The sequence below is a fragment of the Nothobranchius furzeri genome, chromosome 9 (assembly GCF_043380555.1).
Source record: "Nothobranchius furzeri strain GRZ-AD chromosome 9, NfurGRZ-RIMD1, whole genome shotgun sequence".
NCBI classification, from domain to species: domain Eukaryota; kingdom Metazoa; phylum Chordata; class Actinopteri; order Cyprinodontiformes; family Nothobranchiidae; genus Nothobranchius; species Nothobranchius furzeri.
The window spans coordinates 27,944,919-27,957,526 of NC_091749.1; positions in this window are offsets into that span (position 1 = coordinate 27,944,919).

The window sequence follows — 12,608 nt, forward strand, 5'->3', positions numbered from 1 at the left end:
CCCCCCAAGCCACTAGGGGTCCCCAAAGCTGCTGCGGTTGTGTCGATGGCGACACAAACGGGCTTTCAGTTTCCCGTAACTCTTCGACAGTTTGCACAATCAACAGATTCTGAAAGCTGAGACGATGTACTTTCCAGTGGTATACAATACATTACGGTAACTTTACGCAAGTCCCTGACCGAGAACCAGAAAATAAACTGTCTGCCATGTGCCGTGCTTAGTGGAGCGGAGGAATTGTTTTGGACACATATTTTCAACTTCTATCTCTTCTGCTGGTGTAAATAATGATTATTTTCAGTAACTTTCCTACTTTATGTTTTTATTTAGTAATTTTAGATTATATTTAGTTATATTATACATTGCATTGCCGTTTTTTGTACTCGTTCGGTCACCTGTAGTTTTGTCTTTTTTCAGCTGCGTTTTTCACTCAGGCTTTTTATTATTTTATACGTTAGATTTGCTTTTGTAAATTGTGACGTGCACCGTCTACTTTTGGCCACAAGAGGCCCTCGGTCTGCTGCCTGCACGGCTGCAGGCTGTTAGGTAAATTGAGCTTCCCTGTTAAAAGGGAGCTCTTGAAGGTATTCTGGGAGAGATGTGCAGATGGGTGTTGGCACGGAGGTGTTTGCTCTCCTCTCTAGTTCTCCTCGCTTACAGACGTTAAAGTCTTCGTTCGTTCGTGGTATTTCTTCGTTCGCTACCTGAGTGGTATTTTCGTTTGTTCTGAAACCTTAGTGGTAATTTTGTGTTTGATAATATTAATAGTAGTTTGTGTGTCCTCGTTACAGAGAGACTTTGCTCACCCTTTTGGTGCAGTTTTGTGTTTACCGTTTAGCCTTATTCCTAGCCTTATTCCAGCCTATGTGCTGCGCTTTTAGTTTATTATTAGATACCGTTTTTCTTTATTGGGAAATTCCTTCGTTTATTAATACCCAGTTTTGGATGACCCTTTTGTTCCCTTTTCAGCCTAGATCTTCGTTTTTGTTTAATAAATATCTTATAGAGAACTGTAAAAGTGTTTGTTTCATTACAGTACAAAATCTTCTTTACTCCCTTAACCACATCGTGCTCCTAGCGAAGCCGAGGGACGTAAAAGAGTGGGGGCTCGTCCGGGATTTTTTGTTATTTATAACATTTTTACCCGAAATTTTAATTTGTACTGTGCTTGAAACTAACCTTTTATTTTTTCTCTTAGAGGCGAAGCAGGAATCATGTCTACCTTTGACGTACAGGCATTTGTGGAGGCTCCATCGCGCCGGCTGCTGGAGAATTGCAGAAAATCCGATCTGCAGCAGGTTGCCGCCCACTTCAGTCTGCTCGTCCCCAAGCCGCTAAAGAAAGACGCCCTACGTCAGTTCGTCTTGGATTTCCTGGTTGCACAAGAGATTCTTCCGCCTGTGTCACGCCCTCCGTCTCCACCTGTGACTAACGAAGAAGAGAGGATGGAGAAGCCTGAACTAGCCTGCTCCTCGGAGTCCGCTTCACCTCAGCAGAGCCCTTCGTCGTCTCCGTTAACCGGAGCTCGCCTGAAACTCCGACTGGCTCGTTTGCACATTGAGGCCGAGGAACGCGCTCTGGAAAGAAAGCTTCGACATGAGATTGAACTTAAAAGACTGGACGCGGATATTCGGCTGAGAGAACTTGAGCTCACATTACAGAGCAGGAAGCGTGATCCTGCCACGTTTCGGACTGTTCAACCAGCCGAGGACTCAGACGCCGCCATTTCGCCTCCCCTTGGGGATGTCCGACCGCCATCTGAGACTCCGCTTACTCCTACGTCTTCTACGACACCATTCGACATCAGCAAATGCCTCACGCTCCTGCCTCCCTTCCGAGAGACTGAAGTGGATGGGTACTTCCTTGCTTTCGAGAGGATGGCTGCGATACTCCGGTGGCCTCGCGATGTCTGGCCTTTGCTTTTGACCTGTAAGTTGACAGGTAAGGCTCTTCAGGTGGTGTCTGCTTTGTCTCTAACAGACAGTGCTAATTATGATACGGTTAAGTCTACTGTTTTGCACGCTTACGAACTCGTTCCGGAAGCCTACAGGCAACGGTTCCGCTCTGAAACGCCGCGAGACAATCAGTCTTTTGTCGAGTACGCTCATAACAAATCGGTTTTGTTTGAAAAATGGTGTGTTGCTTCTCATGTCACTTCGCTAGCTGAGCTCAAAGAGCTAATCCTATTAGAGGAATTTAAGAGACATGTCCCCGAAAGAATTGTGCACTACTTAAATGAACAGAAGGTTACTTCCTTCTCCGAAGCCGCCTTACTCGCTGACCAGTTTTCTCTCACACATCGAGTCAAAGAAACTCGTTCAGAGCCCGTACGAGGAGTCAAATCTCCTCCTAAACTTCGCCCTGCTACGGAGAGTTCTGAGTGTTTTTACTGCCACAAGCGTGGCCATGTCATCAGAGACTGTTATGCTCTAAAGCAGAAAAACAGACGAAACGGCGACTCGCCCAGAAAAACCCGACCGGAAGTGGCTCTTTGTTCATTGAAACCCTGTGCTGGGATGAACGTAACCAAGCCCAACTCATGCTACAAACCATTTTTGTCAGAGGGGCGTGTATCACTTCCGGGTTCTGCAACAGATGAAAAAGTGGTGATATTAAGAGACACCGGAGCTTCACAAACGCTAATTAAAAAGAACGTTTTGCCTTTTTCCGAAATGAGCCGAGCTGGCTACTCTGTGATTTTACAAGGCATTGAAATGAGAACAGTTCCTGCTGAAGTGCATCAGATTAATCTGTCTTGTCCTTTAGTTTCTGGTATTTTCGCTGTGGCTGTAGTGGACGATCTGCCAACGAAAGGGGTGGATCTTATCCTGGGAAATGATGCCGCAGGTGGTTTGGTTGTGCCTGTTCCTGAGCTCATCACAGAACCAGAGGTGCAAGAGAGTACCGACAGTTTACCAGCGTGTGTGTTAACTCGAGCTCAAGCAAAGAGGGATCCAGATATAACCCTCCAAGATTCCGTTCTGAGCAAGCTTTTCTCAGATTCTGGTAAACACCCCGATTCTGCAGTTCGTGTGTTGCCTCAGGTTAATCCTGAGAACTTCCCCATAACCTGTGATGCGCTAGTGGAAGCTCAAAATTCGGATGAATCTCTGAAGCCCTTCTTTGCCCTAGCTTGTGCTGATGGTCGCTCGGCTAGTGGCACTACTGCTTATGTGCTAGAAAAGGACATTTTGTTTCGGTGTTGGGCTCAGCCCTCTGCAAAAGGGGCTGACTGGGGGAATGTGAAACAGATCGTGGTACCTGTTAAGTTCCGTCCCCACATTTTGGCTTTAGCTCACGAGAGTGACTGGTCTGGACATTTGGGAATAAACAAAATGTATGAGTCCATATTGCGCCATTTCTTTTGGCCCGGATTAAAACGCCAGGTCTCGGACTATTGTAAGTGTTGTCCAACCTGCCAGACCGTGGGAAAACCGAACCAGAAAATAAGACCAGCACCCTTACATCCCTCTCCTGTGATCTCCACCCCGTTCGACCATATAGTCATCGACTGTGTAGGTCCACTTCCTCCATCTCGTTCAGGAAAGAAATACCTTCTCACTATTATGTGTTCTGCCACCCGCTTTCCTGAGGCTGTACCGTTATCTTCCATTACAACTGCTAACATCGTTAAGGCCCTAACAGGTTTCTTTTCTGTGTTTGGAATGCCTAAAGTCATACAATCGGACCAGGGCACCAACTTTACCTCACGGGTTTTTGCTCAAGTAGCAGAGACCTTGCTCATTGAACATCGCAAGTCTTCTAGTTACCACCCGGAAAGCCAGGGAGTCGTGGAAAGATGGCATCAGACTCTGAAGTCCATGTTAAAGAAATATTGTTTTACCTCTGGCAGATCTTGGGAAGATGGTCTGCCATTTGTGTTATTCGCTGCTCGGGACACCATTCAGGAATCTACTGGATTCAGTCCCCACCAACTTGTTTTTGGCCACTCTCCACGGGGCCCCCTCAAAGCCCTAAAAGAGAAGTTTTTGTGGCCAGCTCCTTCTGCAGGTGTTAGTGCACCTTTGTTTGTCAAGACATTCCAGAAAAGGTTAAGGGAGGCTAATCTACTAGCTCAGCAACACTTAAGCAAAGCAAAGCAGAAAATGAAAGTGAAGTTTGACAAAAAGGCAGTTGTCAGAGTGCTACACCCTGGAGACCAGGTTTTGTTATTGAGCCCTGTTGTGGGTTCCTCTTTGTCTCCAAAGTTTTAGGGTCCTTTTGAGGTTCTCTCCAAGCTCAATGAAACCAATTATGTAATCAGGACTCCTCTAATGAGGAAGAAAACCATGACTTGCCATATAAATCGTTTGAAGCTATTTCATGAACATGTTACTGCTGTGACTCAGCCTTGTTTAGTCTCTGCAGATGTTTCTCCCCCACTGCCTGCTACTGTGCCAGATGATACTGTGACGTGGAGTTCGCTTCCCCCTGTTACCCCACGTCTCTGCAACTCCGAAGCTCTCTCCAACCTGTCGTCCAGTTTGGGTCACCTCACCGCTTCGCAACAGGAGGAGCTTTCTCATTTAATTCACTCTTTTCTAGAACTCTTTTCAGATGTGCCCAGTCAGACCCACCTAATAACTCATGACATCAGCCTTACTGATTCCGTCCCCGTTCGTATGCACCCTTACAGGGCTAACCCGATGAAGAGGGAGCTAATGAAAAAGGAGGTAACTTATCTATTAGAACATGGCCTAGCAAAGCCCAGCACCAGTTCCTGGAGCTCGCCATGTTTATTGGAAAATAAACCTGATGGCTCATATAGGTTTGTTACGGACTACCGCAAGTTAAATGCTAAAACTGTCCCTGATTCGTTTCCTTTGCCTTGTGTAGAAGACTGTGTGGATAGTGTGGGGACAGCCACGTTTGTCACTAAACTAGATCTTTTAAAAGGCTATTGGCAGGTGCCACTAACTCCATTTGCTTCTAAAGTGTCTGCTTTCGTCACTCCAGATAACCTGCTCCAGTACACCGTGTTGCCGTTCGGGTTGAGGAATGCCCCCGCTACTTTCCAGCGTCTAGTGAACCAGGTTTTGGGTGATGTGCCTCATTGCAGTGCGTATCTTGATGACATAGTCATCTACACTCAGTCCTGGGATCTGCATCTCCAGATTTTAACTCAAGTCTTTGACCGCTTAAAGATGGCTAATCTGACCCTAAACCTCGCCAAGTGTGAGTTTGTGAAAGCCACTGTTCGTTATTTAGGGAAAGAAGTAGGACAGGGCCAAGTGAGGGCGCTGTCTGATAAAATCCAGGCTATTGTTTCATTTCCGCCACCGACCACACGCAGAGAACTCCGTCGATTTCTGGGCATGACCGGTTATTACCGCTGTTTTTGCCGTAACTTCTCCACTGTTGCTAAACCTCTCACAGACATGCTAAGCACCAACATCCCATTCTCTTGGACCTCCGAATGTAACCAAGCTTTCCTTGCTCTGCGTGACCTACTGTGTTGTGCTCCAGTTCTTACAGCTCCTGACCTTTCTCGACCTTTCAAGCTTGAGGTCGATGCCTCTGATGCCGAAGCCGGGGCTGTGCTTCTCCAGGAAGATGCTGGTGGACTTGATCACCCCATCTGCTACTTCTCAAGGAAGTTTAACATAGCACAAAGTCACTATTCCACAATAGAGAAGGAGACCCTAGCCCTTATATGGGCCCTGCAACATTTTTCTGTTTATGTTGGCAACAGTGCATTCACCACCATTGTTTTCACAGATCATAATCCGCTGATTTTCCTCCACCGAATGTACAACCACAATCAGCGCTTGATGAGATGGGCCCTCCTCCTCCAGGAATTCAGCTTGGACATCCGCCACAAGAAAGGGACGGAAAATCTCATGGCTGACGCCCTTTCCCGCAGTTTTTCGATTGAGACTCCCTTGTAGGTTTTAGATTGTTCGATCTCTGATAAGGCTAGTGTTGTCTGTTCATTCAGACATCTCGGGAACACTCCGCGGCGCTGGGGATCAGCGCCGTGAGATATTTTGTGTTTAATCTGCCCACCTTTGAGATCTAGGGGTTAGTTAGTTAGTTTTTTTTTGTGTGTAGATAGCGGGAGTTCTCTTTAGTTCGTTCGGTTACAACAACTGTGGTCATTTTTATTTCCTTTTTAGTTGTTGTTTTGAGGGGGGGAGTGTGACGTGCACAGTCTACTTTTGGCCACAAGAGGCCCTCGGTCTGCTGCCTGCACGGCTGCAGGCTGTTAGGTAAATTGAGCTTCCCTGTTAAAAGGGAGCTCTTGAAGGTATTCTGGGAGAGATGTGCAGATGGGTGTTGGCACGGAGGTGTTTGCTCTCCTCTCTAGCTCTCCTCGCTTACAGACGTTAAAGTCTTCGTTCGTTCGTGGTATTTCTTCGTTCGCTACCTGAGTGGTATTTTCGTTTGTTCTGAAACCTTAGTGGTAATTTTGTGTTTGATAATATTAATAGTAGTTTGTGTGTCCTCGTTACAGAGAGACTTTGCTCACCCTTTTGGTGCAGTTTTGTGTTTACCGTTTAGCCTTATTCCTAGCCTTATTCCAGCCTATGTGCTGCGCTTTTAGTTTATTATTAGATACCATTTTTCTTTATTGGGAAATTCCTTCGTTTATTAATACCCAGTTTTGGATGACCCTTTTGTTCACTTTTCAGCCTAGAGCTTCGTTTTTGTTTAATAAATATCTTATAGAGAACTGTAAAAGTGTTTGTTTCATTACAGTACAAAATCTTCTTTACTCCCTTAACCACATCGTGCTCCTAGCGAAGCCGAGGGACGTAAAATAAATAAACCAGAAACCAGGAAACCTTCTAGAAAGTAGAAACTTCTCTCAAACATTGTTGATGAGGAGCAAGCTGTGCCCACATTGTTTTTCCATCCCAAAAGCAGTAAGTATCTCTGCACTAAACACGTTCCAGTTTCTATTGTCTAGTATTTCTGCTAGTACTATTACTATACTATTATACTACTACTGCTACTTCGAGGAAAGCAAAAGGTCCATGTACATCTGTGGTTGAGGATTCAGGTGTGGATGACGATGATTTGCTATTACAGCTGCAGTAAGTTTAGCTACAGTTCAAATATATTTTTAGTTTTGCTTCTGTATTTTTTTTAAATTTGTTTACAGTTTTCATTTCTAGTATTTACCACTTGAGTATGTTTTATAAAATCTGATGTATTTATAATTTTAGAGATTCTTCTGATGAAGAGCCATCCACCATCACCAGTAACAGACAATGTCAGAGACAAGGTGCTGCTGGAGATGCTGCACATCTTCTGGACTCCTGGACAACAAAGTCAAACCCAGGTACCGCCGGCCAACAACACCCAGATTTATCCCCAGAAGAACCCCTGGCTATCAGCTACCTCTCACCACCAGCTCCACAATAAATCAGCAACAAGTAGCAGAAGGAGGCCGTGAAACATCAACAAAAAACCCTCCAGTGACCTCTGCTCAAGGTCACATCCCTGTCCCATGAACCAGTGGATAAGGAATAGATAACACACAGAGGACAGGTCAGAGGTGAAACAGGTACACTCTGAGCAAAAAAAAAAGAAAGAAAAAAAACACTCTCTGGATGTGCAAAGAGTGCAAGAAAGGGTTTTGTCTGCAGCAGGGCAAGAACTGCTCTGCAGAATACCACAACAGCTAAAAACACCTGAACATTGACAGACAATATCTACGGAAACTCAGACACTGAAAGTTGTACATGTAAATAAATCAATACAAGGTTGTAATTAGGGCTGAAACAATTCCTCGAGTACCTCGAATAATTCGAGTACAAAAAAGCCTCGAGTCAAATTCTCTGCCTCAATGCTTCGTTTAATTCATGTTTGATTAATTCATGGCTTTGCAATCGCCCGGGGTCATGTTTCACCCAGACCGAAATAAGTGACCCACATACACACTGCACTACACGGCACATGCGAGTAGCGAATGTAACGTGGACCCCGGTGGAGTGCGAAAAAGACAGAAAATGTCAAAGGTGTGGGACCATTTTTCACTTCGTAAGGCAGAAAACAAAGTCCAGTGTAAATACTGTAAAATGGATCTAGCCTACCACAACACCATATCCAGGGGCGTTGGACTGGGGGGGGGGGGTACCGTTTACCCAGGGCCCACTGCAGGGAGGGGCCCTGAGACAGCTTTGAATAAAAATGTTTTATTGTTGTTGTTTTTTCCCCCCAACTTACTTAATGTCTTAATAAACTTCCCTTTACCTAAATAAAGAGGTTAAGAAACAGAATTTCACCTTAAAAATAACTGAATAATCTCTGAGGTATCTATCACCCCTTAAAAATGTGCAAAGTGGTTTAGTCCACACCTGCTGCCAGGGGCTGCACAGCCGCATGTACAGCTAAAGCTTGGTTTATGCTTGACACATTCACTTTCCGCTTGGTGATGCGGCTCACAGATGGAACGCGCTTCACAACACGCAGCTTTTATGGTTCGTGCGGCTTGTCTCTGCGGTGAGCCAATATTCTCCCAAACTGAATGGGGCAGTATGGAGCTCTACGGCATGCATCCAACACTACACTATCGTAGAAGTAGAAATTACTGTTTACAACACGGCATTTCAGCATTTTTAACAGCGTTCTCGTCTTTTCCGACAGTGCGAGCTATTTCTCTCCAAGAATTATTAACAACATGTTGATCACGGTGATCTTTGAGAGCTGAATCATACAAATGTCTGTATTTACGAACCTCTGCCATACTAGTTTTTGCCGGTCCGCCATGTTTTTCCGCGTCCGTCCGTCCGTCCGCGTGGTTAGAAATTTTCCGAGGTGCGCGTTGTGGAAATTCTGGGCCGTGCGGAGGCGCGGTGGAGGGGCGTGGTTGTTAGAATGATGCAAAATGACGCAACTTTTCCGCGCGGAGCCGTGCGGACCTCGTGGACGCGTCAAGCATAAACCAACCTTAAAGCTTGGCTTGAAGAGATAGCGAAGGCGAACAATGGAGTCGCTCCACTTATATACCCACAGGGGTGCCCACCATTGGTGGGCGTGCATTTATGCTCTTCATGATTGGCTGAGATCACCCTTCCAATAGCAGCTAGCTTAAGGGCTAAGACCAGACGAACTAGAACATACTGTTTTGGTTTAAAATCCCAATTCTAAACCACACACCAGCTTTAAATGTTAATAGCCCAATAAAACCAGAGTTCTGCTTAAAATAATTAAATGTCAGACCATCAGAAAGATTGTCATCTTGACCACTGTGTTGATACAGTAATCTTTAATTAATTGTCATACTTGTTTACTTGCACTTTGCCCCTTTTTTATGGGATGTGTGATGTGAACACCCAACCCAGGGTGGAGGTCTGCACGCTGGCTGCTTTCTAGTTTTTATTATATTTCTTGAGTGAGTGTGTAATTTTAATACTGTACAATGTTTTGCTTGCAATTTGTTACAAGTCATGGTGTGTTTATAGATCATCATTTGCAGTTTGTCAAAATAAGGGGGCCTGTTGGGTATTTTATATGCGCCATGGTCCTTTACCTGAAATAACACACCTTACACCAAGAGAAACAGAGGAGAGAGAGAGAAGGCCCAAACCCCCTGCGGAGCTTTCCATCGTCTCTCTCCCATATTACCTCTCCTCTATTACTTTAAGAAAGTCAAAGCACATATAGATAATTTGGTAAATTGTAACAAACCTTAAAATACGTTACAAAGCTTCCTTTGCAACGGGTGAGGGAAAGGCACAGAGACACACTGGAGTCAGAAGCCATTTTCCTCTCACAAAGAGCCAAAGCTTGTGGAGAGCTTTTATTTGAAAACATACACACACCCAAAAATTCCTCAAACACCCTTCTTTGCCTCAGAAAACAAAAGGGATCCTTCTGATAGCGTGAAACTCCCCGTCTGACTAGTTTAGCTTCAAATAATGGAACAAAAACACCTCGAGCAGAAAGGAGGTTCTGAAAACATTCAAACGTATTTGGGTCAGTACTTTTCCTAAAAACATCTAAACATATATGGATGAGGTGAACTCTGCTTGATATTCAGCTTTTATCCAACAGGACCCAGAACATTATCTTGCATAGGGTCCCCACGATGCTAGAAACGGCCCTGCTGAACTGTCAAAGCCTTTTGCTCCAACTCGAGCCCTGAGGTCAACAAACCAGAACTTTTTAGAAGTTCCAAAGACCAGACATAAAAGTTGAGGTGATCACTCCTTCCAGACTGTTTCACCCAGACTTTAGATTGAACTTCCTCTTACATAGTATTGACAGTCGACCCTTTTATTTAAAGCTGCTCTTGCCTAAATCCTTCGTGTTTTCTTCTTTTTTAACTCAAATTTACAATCATCTTTCTTTTGTTTTGTGATACTTATGGTCATTTTTTAATTTCACAACTTTTTTTTCTGATTTTCATTGATTTTATATTTGCCATTTTGTTTTTTTAAAGCATTTAGATTTTATGACTTGATTTGTTTAGTTTTGTTTAGTTTGTTCAGTTTTGTTGGTCTCTGTGAAACCCCTTTGTGATTTTCTTATTGAAGCAGGGTTTCCGCTATGTGCAGGGTTTCCGCTTCAGAAGTATAAAAAAATAAAACAATTAAAACAACATACCTTCAGAACAAATTTTTGTGCTTTAAAGTCACAACCTGTGCTCAACATCAACATGTAGCAACTTTGTTCTTGTTTGACGCTAAAGCTGTTATCGTGAATCTACCAAACAAGCTAGGTTTTGAATGCAAACACGGTCACGCAACACTCACCTCTCCCATTGGGTATCTTCTTTGAGACGCCTCTGCCGGGACCAGAAAACCATGATGCTGGAGGAACTGAGAGCGATAAACACCAGTTTCCATTTTCTATGTCTAAATGTCTTTTGTTGTCCACAACTTCAAATGGTGTTTTTCATTTTGGGACTCTGGTAGTTTGTCCTAAAGTTAAAGTGGTAGCAGCCGGCTGCTTCTCCTCTCTGATAATATTGAGTGGAAATCCTGTCACAACAGTGGTATTCTGTTGCTAATTACACGAGTGTGTAATGAATGGAGAACCCAGGGAAGTGAGACCAACGACCAGATGGTCCAAGAGTTGCTTTCAGTCTGAAACATGTTATTGGCGGAGGTTTTTGGACAATTGCGAAAAAAATAAACACTTTTTTATTTTTTATTTATTTCCACCACATATTAATGTCTGTATAATGTAACGTGATGGAAGTGGAAACACTTATTAAATGATCATTAAGATTCCATACAAATATAAATTATCAATCTGATTGGTCTTTGAATATTTAATTAGATTCTTTGATGATAATGAGGATGAATGACTGAATCTCAGGAATAGGAAACAAGGAAATCTGGAGGAGGGAGAACACAGGAATGAACTAGGGAGACGGGATATGGAACGGCACAGGGTGACATGGACAGAAGACAGGAAATGACAAACTGTTGTTTACAAATTTAGACAAATACAAATGTAACAAGTTTAAAGGGTGTCACCAAAATACCTCAGACACCCTTCTCCAAACACTTAGGTTATTTCTTAATGTTAAGTAAAATCTTATTCAACATTACTGTGAAGTAAATGTTAAACATTCATAATAATATTATTAATGTGTGAATAGAATGATAGATTAACATTAAATTCAACAATTACTAATCTGGTGTAATGTAAGATCTGAAATAAATCTTTACAGGAATATAACATTCATGTTGATTAATTAATTAATTCATGAATTAATTAACAAATTAATTAATTAATTAATTTAGATTTAAATATATTGTCCATGAAACAAAATATGACTATATGAAACTTATACAATTGTATAGTCATTTTATGAGCCAGGAAAGATAAACTTTATTCAAAGAGGATAGAAATGAAGTCCTGTGTCTTCTGCAGCCCTGATGACTTCTGACATACCACAGGATGAGTTAAGAATGTTGGCTCAAGTTCATAGACCTCATATCAGCAACACAGTGTCAGATTTACCTGTATGAAGAAGTAAAATTTGGTCATAGTGCTTAAATACACATTGCTTTTGTTTAATTGCCCAGCCCCAAGTACGTCTGCAAAATGTTTTTTTTAAATATAAAATTGTAAATTCTCTTTCTTGCCACCTTCATCTGAACCTCAACAAATTCCATGTGTAATGTAAGCATTCTGTACATCTAGAAAAGCTTATTAGGATGTAAACAAGTAATTGCCTCAATGTTCTATAATTAACTGGCTTAATAATCTTTTAAGGATTAAAAGACCAACTAACACCACCCCTCTGCCAAAAAGAAAAAGAAATTAAGGAATTTGGGTAAATCAGAAAGGATTAATAACTTCTTATACTTTGCAAGGTTACAGTAATTACTTTCATCCACTTAAACAAAAAAGAGAATAAAATAATTGGTAGACACTTAATTAAAGGTTATGGCTTTGACATAATTGTGAAAGGCAAGACAATTAAAAATCCCTTTATTCAACCAAGATATACAAGGAGTAATTTGTCTGTTTTGGTCTCTAGAGGCTTGGCAAGTGTGGGCTCTGTGAAGGATGGAGAGTATTCAGTAAACACTGAGTGGATAAAGAGAAATATGGACTGCTGCATTATTGCCACCCATCCAAACAAGGTTACAACTAGGCTTCATACTTTGGAGACACCCCAGGACGAAACTCAGCTACCTCTGTAA